The sequence below is a fragment of the Oncorhynchus keta genome, chromosome 34, assembly GCF_023373465.1.
Source record: "Oncorhynchus keta strain PuntledgeMale-10-30-2019 chromosome 34, Oket_V2, whole genome shotgun sequence".
Taxonomy (NCBI): domain Eukaryota; kingdom Metazoa; phylum Chordata; class Actinopteri; order Salmoniformes; family Salmonidae; genus Oncorhynchus; species Oncorhynchus keta.
In genome coordinates, this window is record NC_068454.1 from 21,238,184 (window position 1) to 21,249,853 (window position 11,670).

At 42.5% G+C, this 11,670-nt stretch overlaps 1 protein-coding gene across 1 annotated transcript in view; it reads right to left on the reverse strand.

Annotated features, from left to right (window-relative positions):
* LOC118371541 (tryptophan--tRNA ligase, mitochondrial-like) overlaps positions 1 to 11,670 on the reverse strand; it is a 71,956-nt gene that overhangs the window by 30,547 nt on the left and 29,739 nt on the right. The gene's annotated exons all lie outside the window — the stretch shown is intronic.

Sequence of the window (11,670 nt, forward strand, 5' to 3'; positions counted from 1 at the left end):
ATCAACACCAGAGGAACAGAGACAGAGATGGAGAAGGAGAGTGAACACAGAGTCTTTGGAACCTGTCCACAACACAGCTCAGTGGATCGGGCATGTCAACACCATCAGTGTAACATCTAAGGTAAGTCCTAAACACGGGCCTGGGATTCTGAGCTGATTTCAATTATCAATCTAGAATCCAGACAGAGACCAAGACAGTTAAGGAGAGTCTGTTTGGAATAGATACAGATTATCAGCACTGATGATTTCTGTTGCCTCCCTCCCTCTCATCCTTGGTTCTCATCTGGTCTTGATTTTTCTCTCTGCATCCTCCTCCTGTCTCTTAGTGCTGCAGCGTCTTCCCAGCCAGCCAGGAACAATCCAGGAACCAGCCAGTCAGCCAGCAGCCAGCCAGGAACCAGCCAGCCAGGCCAGACCCAGGGAAAGCCGAGAGGAGACTCTGCCTAATTGGGCCTCTTCCACAGAGCCAAGAGGAAGTGGAGCTGCCAGGTCCCCTTTCCCCCACAATCCCTCACCCAGCCTGGGCACAGACCGCCCGGGGCTGGGCCCCTTCAATCTGGAGCTCTCTCCAAGTGCGAGGTGCCAGCTCGCACTTTCTCCTCATCTATGCTGGGATGCCCTCGCCCCACTATCTGGGATTCTCACTGTGGTTATCCTTCCCTCGCTGTCTAAATTAGTTGCGATTGGGTCTCCTGTCTTGGGTTTTTTTTTTTTACAAACAAAGATATGCCTAGGAGTGCAGCTGCATCTCAATGGTTGAACAACACACACACAAACACTATAGTACATTCCCATACAGTTCACACACTGACACGCACATGCCTGACAGACTCCCGAGGCAGATCGATGTCCACATGAAGCCGAGCACCCCGATACTCAATGTGCTCTACAGATGTGTGTTACCAGAGTTAACAGTTTAGCACAGCATGAGAGGTGTTCACATTTTTATCTGAGACTGTGGAGCCGTCACATTTTACTGGTGTATCTGACACCTTTGTGAAGTTCGAAGCTCAAAGACTGAGATGGCTCAGGATAAGCAAAGGACATGAAACATGTCTGGTAGATTCTCTCTCTCTCTCTCTCTCATAGTTAAAGTGTTAGTTTGTGAACCAAGTCCAGGTCTCTCTACTTCCCCTGGAGGTTTCCGTCGCTGGCACACAAACCAGGGGACCCCTATGGAGCAGTCTCCACAACAGAAACAACACTCTGTCATGTCTGTGTGGGTCCATTGTCTTTGTGCATGTGACTCATACTATAACAACAGCAATAACACATGGCTGATATTTTGATATAATATTAATCAAAGCTGTACTGGAGTATGTCTTTAACGGCATGTTTTGTAGAGCGACACACACACAACATGTTTCTATATAGTGCCAATTAAGGGTTATGGATTGTAACCATAGCAGATCCCTTGTGCCTTCAGAAAGTATTCACACCTCTTGACTTGTTCCACATTTTGTTGTGTTACAGCCTGAATTTAAAATGGATTACTTTGAGATTGTGTGTCACTGGCTTACATACAATACCCCATAATGCCAAAGTGGAATTATGTTTTTATAAGTTTTTACAAATGATTAAAAAATGAAAAGCTGAACTGTCTTGATTCAATAAGTATTCAACCCATTTGGTATGGCAAGCCTAAATAAGTTCAGGAGTAAAAATGTGCTTAACAAGTCACACACAATAAGTTTCATGGATTCATTCACTCTGTGTGCAATAATAGTTTTTAACATGATTTTTGAATGACTACCTCATCTCCGTACCTCACACATACAATTATCTGTAAGGTCCCTCAGTCGAGCAGTGAATTTCAAACACAGATTCAACCACAAAGACCAGGGAGGTTTTCCAATACCCTTCAAAGAAGGGCACCTATTGGTAGATGGGTAAAAAAACGGAATATCCCTTTGAGCATGGTGATGTTATTAATTACACTTTGGATAATGTATCAATACACCCAGTTACTACAAAGCTACAGGCGTCCTTCCTAACTCAATTGCTGGAGAGGAAGGAAACCGCTCAGGGATTTAACCAATGAGACCAATGGTGACAATAAAACAGGTATAGAGTTAATGGCTGTGATAGGAGAAAATTAAGGATGGATCAACAGCATTGTAGTTACCCCACAATACTAACCTAAATGACAGAGTGAAAAGAAAGAAAAATAAAAATATTACAAAACATGCATCCTGTTTGCAACAAGGCACTAAAGTAAAACACCTAAAAATGTGGCAAAGAAATGTACTTTATGTCCTGAATACAAAGCGTTATGTTTGGGGCAAATCCAACACAACAAATCACTCACTACCAGCATGATGCTGGCTGCATCATGTTGTGGGTATGCTTGTCATCGGCAAGGACTATGGAGTTTTTTAGGATAAAAACAAAAGGAATAGAGCTAAGCACAGGAAAACATGGTTCAGTCTGCTTTCCAACAGACACTGGGAGACAAATTTATCTCAGCAGGACAATAACCTAAACCCAAATATACTGGAGTTGCTTACCAAGATGACATTCAATGTTCCTCGGTGGCATGGTTACAGTTTTGACTTAAATCGGCATGAAAATCTATGGCAAGACTTGAAAATGTCTATCTAACTATGATCAACATCCACCTTGACAGAGCTTGAAGAATTGAAAAAATATAATGTGCAAATATTGTACAATCCAGGTGTGGAAAGCTCTTAGAGAGTTACCCAGAAAGACCAGAAAGGCTGTAATCGCTGCAATATGCGATTTTAACATGTATTGACTCAGGGGTGTGAATACTTATGTAACATTTATATTTCTGCATTTTTCAATTAATTGGCAAAAATGTCTAAAAACATGTTTTCACTTTGACGTTAAAGGGCAAAAATATCGATTGACTCCATTTTGAATTCAGGCTGTAACACAACAAAATGTGGAATAAGTGAAGGGGTATGAATACTTTCTAAAGGCACTGTATAACCATTTTTGAATGTTCTATAAAGAACCATGCTCATAAGGTTTTAAGTAGAACCTTTATGATTCTAGAAAGAGCCTTTATAAAATATTCTATATAGCACCAAAAAAGGGTTCTGCTATTGTTACAACCTATTCTGGTGCTATATTGAACCCTGTTTTATGGTTCTTTAAATAACCTTTGTGGAGAATGGTTATATAAAGAACCCTCAATCTCAAAGGTTCTTTGTAGATCCTTCTGAAGAACCATACAATGCTTTTTATTCTGGTTAGCCATATTATATTGTTAAATTCCTTAGGCGTTGTTGTTGTATTAATTCATTTGAATCAGGTGTGCTGGCTCTAGAACACCTGGGGGATCCTGAGGAGAGATGTGAGAACAACTGATTTAGTCAACAGTTCTCGATTGACACAAGGCCTTATGAGAGTCTTTCACGAGACACTGTCACCGACCATTGAAAATTAGGGAATTTATGCATTGAATTAATTGTAATGAATAAATGAGAAATAAATACATTTCTATTAAATAGAAAGAGCGCATCAGCCCAATGTGAGCAGCCTACATGTGGTCAATATTTTAGCCCGCATTGGGCCCACATCATGCCAATGTGGGCGGCAGGTAGCCTAGTGCATTGGACCACTAACTGAAAGGTTACTGGTTCGAATCCCTAAGCTGACTAGTTGAAGAATCTACCGATGTGCCCTTGAGCAAGGTACTTAACTCTGGCTAAAAGCATATGCTAAATGACTAAAATGTAAATGTTTGCTGGGAAAAGATGGGCTTATTTCAGGCAAAGTGAGGGCTGCCTTCACCAGATATGAGCTGGCCACACTGGGAAAATTCCTTGGGGACCAATGTACAGCTGAAGCGCATTTGCCCAATGTTGGCAGCTTAGACATGGGACTAATATTTTAGACCGCATTGGGCCCACATCGTACCAATGTGGATATGTTTGCTGGGTTGTTGGTATGAGGACTGTTTGTACCAAATCTCCTGTCAGCACCCATTTTTGACAAACACAGTGGCTTCACTTCAGTCCATTCTACGTTACCGTACTCAGCATCAGGCTAGCAGAATACCAGAACAGCAAAGGCTCTAACCAAGAGTTAAATGGGGATAAAGATAAAGATGAAGAGGGGAAGAGCCAGGAGGTTCAGGACATGAGTATCTCTGCTCTAGAGCAGCAGTGGAGAGGTTCTCTATCAAAGACGCTTTTCCTTGCGCTCATAAATACCAAGTCAATGAATAATATCCCCCACTCCAAACGACGGCGGGCATAGTCTCAAAACCTCAGATCTGGTCAACACATGAGCTCCATCCCCCCCTCACTCTCTCTCAAAGAGAAGTCCAAATCTTTCTCGGAGTATTGAAGACATTCAACATTTACTTACCCACAGTTCCTTTCCTAAGTCAGGCTTTGTGATCATTATTATTATTCATCAGTATAGAAATGGACCAGCTAGTCAATTTAGAGTAAGTAGGATTCTGTTGAAGAGCAACAATTTAAGTCATTTGCTCATCTGGCGACCAGTAGTGATGAGTGGATAAAATCACTGGGGAAGCAAAGCCATGGGGAAAAAGCCATATTACAATCGATGTGTTGTGATATTTGCGTTGTTTACTCTATAACCTGTTAGTTCATATGCTTTGACACCGTGATATATAGGTCTAAGGCAGAGACAATAAGAAGACACAGTTGCAGAATGAATTCAACCACACCTTTGTTTCATTAGAGCAACATCTGTCCGGTCCACAAAAGTCCACAAAACATATTGCATGTAACAAACAGTTACATGACCTACAGCATGGTCAAGTAAGTTCATGTTTTTCTGACCACTAAACAACTATTGATTTTGAACCACGAAGAGTTACCGCAAGTCGCGAAGAAAAAAGGCGCTGCCTCCACTATTAAAGCACCATTTCATCATCAAATCACCTCTGCTTAGTCTAATACTTTGACAACTAAAAGATACCAAAACCTATTTAGTCCAATCAATGTAAGCTAAATATGGTGTGGCTGTCCATGGTACTGATTGTGTGTGTGTGTGTGTGTGTGTGTGTGTGTGTGTGTGTGTGTGCGTGCGTGCGTGCGTGCGTGCGTGCAAGTACAAAAACAAGTTGACTCACCCTACTTGTAGAGAAACTCATTTTTTCATGTAGTAATTTAGCAGACACTCTTATCCAGAGCAACTAACAATAGTGAGTACATACATTTTAATTTGTTCTGGTCCCCCTTGAGAATCTAACCCACAACCCTGGCATTGGAAGTGTCATGCTCTACCACCTAAGCCACACAGGACCCCTATGCCAAACTCCAATGCCATCCTCCTCTTTCATGTTTCCTAAACGGTCTTTGACTCTGTCATGCAGTACACACGTGTAGTTTTTGTTGTCCTAGGCTACATGGCTAAAATGCTTGCTTGCTATCCTAATTTCCTGTAATGGGCAACGATGCACCAGGCCAGCTAGTTAACAATAGTGTACTAGCTACATGTTGAGCATCCATCCATTCAGGCTCACAATGTATGAAATTATGGTTGGATCAGAATCACCGTTATAATCATTGGTCAGTACTGAGAATTAAGTAAAACCGCATGTCCAAATCCCTACCTCCATCCATGGATAATTTAGGACAGAGGCGATTTTAGCTAGCTCGTCACCGGTAGACAATGACTCAACCAGATGCAACAATTAATTTTCTGTCAATGACGTTTGGCTTCTGATGTGATGTGATTGGTGTGAAGCCAAATCCAAAACTTGACACTTTTTTTGGTGAGCCAGGACCATTCACAGCTGAGCTCACTCAGTTTAGCTCAAAGCTGATTGGCTATTATTTTATATTTGTTTTATCAAGGGAGGCCAAATGTTTGATGGCTTCCCTTCCATTCAATGTCACAGGTGAACACAATGTCATACTCTTCTCGACCAGACAGCATCAGAAAGACGGGCTACACATGCTGAGACAGAGGGGCGCTGTTTCGTTCGCTGGGATGCTTTCTCTGGTGAGATACATTCAGCCTCTTGTGAATTTAAGCAAATTTATGAAACAGAGACAAAAGATGAATGGGGAAGGTTTCCCTTGGCATCCATCAACACACGCCACTCCTAGTGACTCTATTTCAATGCTAATGACATAACCAGGATGTAGGCTCTGACAGACGGAAGCTGAGGTCACGCCTGACTTAGTGCAGCTCTGGCTGCAACCCCGGGGGGCTCCAACCAACCACCCAACCTCTGTCTCTCTGAGTCTGAGGAAGGGAATCCTCTAAGACGTCTTAACCAGACAAAGAGCCCAGTGGCCTTAAACACTTCATCTGAGGATTACCCCAGGATGCTCTCTGGCTGAGCCAAGACCGCGGAGAGGGGATATATTGGCCTCAAACAACCCTGCTGCTTCCTTCATTCTGTATCCTGTCTTTATCACGGACCCAGGCTGAATAGGAGGAGCAGATTGGATTGTTTTTCTCCTTGGAAAAACGGAGCGGGTGGATGGGAGCTTTCCTTCCTTCCAACAGAGATTCAGCGCCGAGGACTTTTGCCAGCGAGCAGCGCTTTGAAAGTGAAACACTAGAATGGCAGATCACAGGCCAAGAAAAATGATATTCCTCTCGTTACGACTCCCCCAGCCGATTCCTTTGTTGTGGGGGCTTCTGCTTTTAACTGGAAACAGGTCTTCCTCTGCTGTCCTGTGTTTTGGAGCAGCCCGCACAGACACACACACACCATCATCATCATTTCTCCATCTTCTGAGGCCTAGTGACAGCTTGTTAAACCTGATGCCACATGCACACTCTGTCTCTCTGCAGGAACTTTGTCCTCACCTGTCAGTGAGACGTGGGGTGGTGAGGTGGAGGGGTTGGGGGTGTCGACTGCCATAGTAGGCAGCTGGTTGGGGGACATTGATTGTAGTGTACTATAAGAGATCCAAGTGAGGTCTGACCAGGTAGATCTGCTGCAGCACAGAAGGTGAGGAGAGGGAAACGAGAGAGAGAGAGAGAGAGAGAGAGAGAGAGAGAGAGAGAGAGAGAGAGAGAGAGAGAGAGAGAGAGAGAGAGAGAGAGAGAGAGAGAGAGAGAGAGAGAGAGAGAGAGAGAGAGAGAGAGAGAGAGAAAATAAAACATCCCTTCTGAGCGTGTTAAATGGCGCTGACAGGTTCTCTCTCCACCTGTTACACACCATACTGGGGACTGGTATTCAATCGAACACAACTTAAATGTTTTCTGGGATAAGCCAATAACACATTTTCTTTACACTGCACTGATGAGCTAATGCACATGTGGGTTCATGTTCTCATCAATACCACGTTTAGAGTGTGAAACTCAAAACAAGTTCAACTGCATATTCATTCCAAGAGCATTGATGTGTCTCTACAGAGCAACGTGGCATCTCATTTTCACCCCCAGCAGCCTGGTGCAGGGTGCTTCTGGCTGCCTGTTTTATTGCTGAAGCTGAGCCTTCCTTTCTGGCTGTGTGACGGTGTTGGGAGGCCTGTTACTAACCCAATGGTTAAATGAAACTCCCGTTCTCTGGCTCGGTATGGTTAACCATACCAGAGCACTGCATCCTTCCACAAGTCCATTCTCCAACATTCTTTAACGCTCATGTTTTTGATTTGCCATCAGATATTGTTGATTTGGGGGATTTCATGCTTTGTTTAATAAAACAAAAAATTGTGTAAAGCAAATCTGGCGCCACTTTCTAGTTGGCAAATATGCTTTTGTTTCTGTCACCCTGGTTCTATTTTCTGGAGGGGAGAGATCGGCAGGCTTCAGAGGCTGTGCCGAAGCCTGTAGCGTATGAGTGTGTAGCGTGTAGCATGTGATCGCTCATCTTTTTAGCATTAAAGGAGATTGACAGCTTTTGGTGGAAGCCGGAGGGTTGGATTTGGGACCACTTTTGGTTCCAAATACATACACACAAAACATCGACTCCCCTGTTGAACCCAAAGCGGCATAACAGATTTGTCTTCATAACAAAACAGCTGTTGACTCATTTCTTTTTAAATTTAGGGGGGCCATAACCAAGGTCCCAAACTCATATAATCTTGAAAATCGCTGAAACAATGCCACTTTGACCCCTGACCCTTCAGTAAAGGTCACAGGACTCGTTGGTTCCTTGTCATTAGTTTTTCACTAACAGGGCCATCATAAAAGCCGGAGTTCCCATGCCTTTCCTCCACATCTGCTGCATATCGTTAAACAGAGAAAACCAGTAAAACATATTTACTCCCCTCTGCCTCTTTGAGCTAAATATACTTGTGGAGACGTGGGAGTGATTGGGCTCTGAAAAATGGCCTTTCTGTCTCTGTGTGCAGCTGTAACAAATTGACTGGTTGATTTTCATCAGGTGGGTTTTCTCTCAGTCCTGTGATAAATTACTGTAGCACAACATCGCATTGCAACGCAACACGTGAACCATGCTTGAGATTGATGCCTTCGCACCGCCATGAGTATAAAGCCAGAGATATTCAATTGCTAGACTATTAGAGAGTGAAACGACAATGAGCTCTGTGCTTAGAAATGGACTAAAAACTCAATCAAGGTCAGATTGTTATATCCCAGATGACTGCATTCTCTCAGAGGTAGTCAGACTTCAGAAAACATTGGCAGCTCCAGCTTAAGCACTAAAGATCCCAGACTAGCCAACATGCTGGGCCAAATAAACTGTAGTTGATGCAGTCAGACCTGGGTTTGAGACTGCATCAATAATCCAGACCAAAAAAAGTCCAAGACAGATGTGGACAAACAGAGCACATCACTTGTACAGTGTATGAGTTGGCAGAGGTCCAATGAGTAAAATTGCCCAGCGTATCGCATAGTAGTTTGCATAATGTGCGAGTGGAGTACACAGAGAGTTGATTAGGGGAGATGTCAAAGTGGATTCAGATTTCAGCAGCAACTGATTGACCCTGAAGCCTCCCAAATTAGCCCAGAGGACATGGAACATCTTGGAAAGTTGGAGAGACAAAGACAGAGACAAAGACAGAGAGACAGAGAGAGAGAGACAGAAAGAGAGACCGAGAGAGAGAGAGAGAGAGAGAGAGCGAGAGAGAGAGAGAGTGAGAGAGACAAAGAGACAGAGAGTGCTGGAGCATTGTTATCCTGCTCTTATTTCATAGGCATACTAAATCAAAAAATTGGGAGTGAAACTTGCTGGATTTTGGATGATCTGACAGATTCATTCCAGGATATTTACAACGAATGCCAAAGTTATAACGAGTTAGGCGTCATCATGTCTTTCAAGTCGTTCATGTCTGCTTTCATCCTGTCTGTCTCTAGAGGCACGCACAAATATTCATCCCAGTAAAAAAGTGGACTAAGATAAGAGGACATAAAAGGTTTATTGTCAGCTTTATACTTTCACTTTGGATAAGGAGAGGCAGACAAATAGATTTTAATCGAGTAGTACTATAGGGAGATCTGTTCTATCTGATTTATATATAGAGGCTGAAGTAGGGCTGATGTCCAGCGTAGATAGATGCTGGCAGGACTTTAGAGAGACTGGCTCTGGGCCTTGGGCTCTCCTGTAAAACTAACTGACGTGACAGAGAAGTCTCCCTTGGTGTCTCAGACAGATGGCATTAACACACACAGGCCTAACAGACAGGCCTGAGAAACACACACACACCTATGGAATACACTGTACTACTTTTGTCCAAAGACATTTAAAAGTTACCCCTTGTCCCGCATGAGATCTGCCCAGAGTGCTGGACACTACCAACCAACCTTTCTTGGAACATCAAAAGAACCCTGAAAACAACCTGAAAATATTGTGACAGTTTAGGGAGCAGTATGAACCCAGCTAGCACATAATGTTCTGAGAACCATATGTTTCTGATATCTTGATGAGAGCGTGGTTGTCCTATGGTTATTTTGCATACAACCTTCCCACAACTTTCTGGGAATTGTTCAGGATAGGTGCTTGGCTTTGGAACATTCTCAGCACATTTATGGAACTTTCATTACTTTAACAGGACTTTTCCTAAAAGTTCAAACACGATTACATTTCATTTAAATTTTAGGTAATAGTAATGTTCTAAGAACGTTCTCCAACTGGTTTGACATTGGTAGTTCAGAGAACGTTAACAAACAAAATTCTTCTGTGGGATTATCAGTACTTCAGCATCATGTTTCCTACAGGTTTCCTCATGGTTCTATTTAAAGTCATGTTCTCAAATTTTCCCAAGAACGTTAAGACAACTTTCCATGAAAACCACAAGAAAACTTTAGTAACATTCAGAGAGCGTTCTAAGAATGTTATTTAAAAACATATACAGTACCAGGCAAAAGTTTGGACACACCTACTCATTCCAGCAAAGTTGTCATCAAGGCAAAGGGTAGCTACTTTGAATGATCTCAAATGTAAAATACATTTTGATTTGTTTAACACTTTTTGTGTTACTACTTCATTCCATATGTGTTATTTCATCATTTTGATGACTTCACTATTATTCTACAATGTAGAAAATAGTACAAATAAAGAAAACCCCTTGAATGAGTAGGTGTGTCCAAACTTTTGACTGGTACTGTACATTCCATTCTCAGCATCAACAAAAATCTCACTATTCTCTATCTTGTTAAGTGTGATCAGGTGTATTGGCTGCGCCCAGTAGTTGGCCACACCTGATCTTAATGAGTGCTTGTTTAATTTGAAATGGGGTCTGTTTGAATAGACTAAAATTAAGTGCTCTGTATGTGTAACAAAACACGGCATGCTATTTTTTTTTATCTGTTATTTTACCAGGTAAATTGACTGAGAACACATTCTCATTTGCAGCAACAACCTGGGGAATAGTTACATGGGAGAGGAGGGGGATGAATGAGCCAATTGTAAACTGGGGATTATTAGGTGACCGTGATGGTTTGATGGCCAGATTGGGAATTTAGCCAGGACACCGGGGTTAACACCCCTACTCTTAAGATAAGTGCCATGGGATATTTAATGACCTCAGAGAGTCAGGACACCCATTTAAGGTCCCATCCAAAAGACAGCACTCTACACAGGGCAGTGTCCCCAATCACTGCCCTGGGGGATTGAGATATTTTTTAGACCAGAGGAAAGAGTGCCACCTACTGGCCCTCCAACACCACTTCCAGCAGCATCTGTTCTCCCATCCAGGGACTGACCAGGACCAACCCTTAAGCTTCAGAAGCAAGCCAGTAGTGGTATGCAGGGTGGTATGCTGCTGGCAAAAATAGATATTCATCTTGGTGGCGCAGTGGACTCATTACATGGATAGAGAACAGAATATTATTTGTTTGACTCTCACTGATATCGAGTCACAATAAAAAAAATATGTGTTTGCGTTAGGGCTGTCCTCAACTAAAAAAATATATTGGTCGACAGAAAGTCGTCTGTTCTTTCAACCAATCAATGGATCAATTTTTTTAAATGTGCATTTTTCCATATATAGACACACCCTATGTGTTTTAATAAAATCAACAATATGCATTGACCTTGTCTGATGCTTAAAGTTTACGGTTTGATGAATAAGACAAATGCCTCAAGAGGGCGCCAGAGATCAAGATAACCAGAAGAAGAAAAAAACTTCACCTGACCGAACTGTTCTCCTCCCGCTCTTGCTGGCTTTCGCAGATTCTGCCATTACTCTCCTGTCATGTGGTTTATCAAAATTCTATAAAAATCTAAATGAAAATGATACAAACCTAAAAAGTAACTTGTATTGCCATTGCCAACTATGTAAAAATAGCCTACATAAAGCC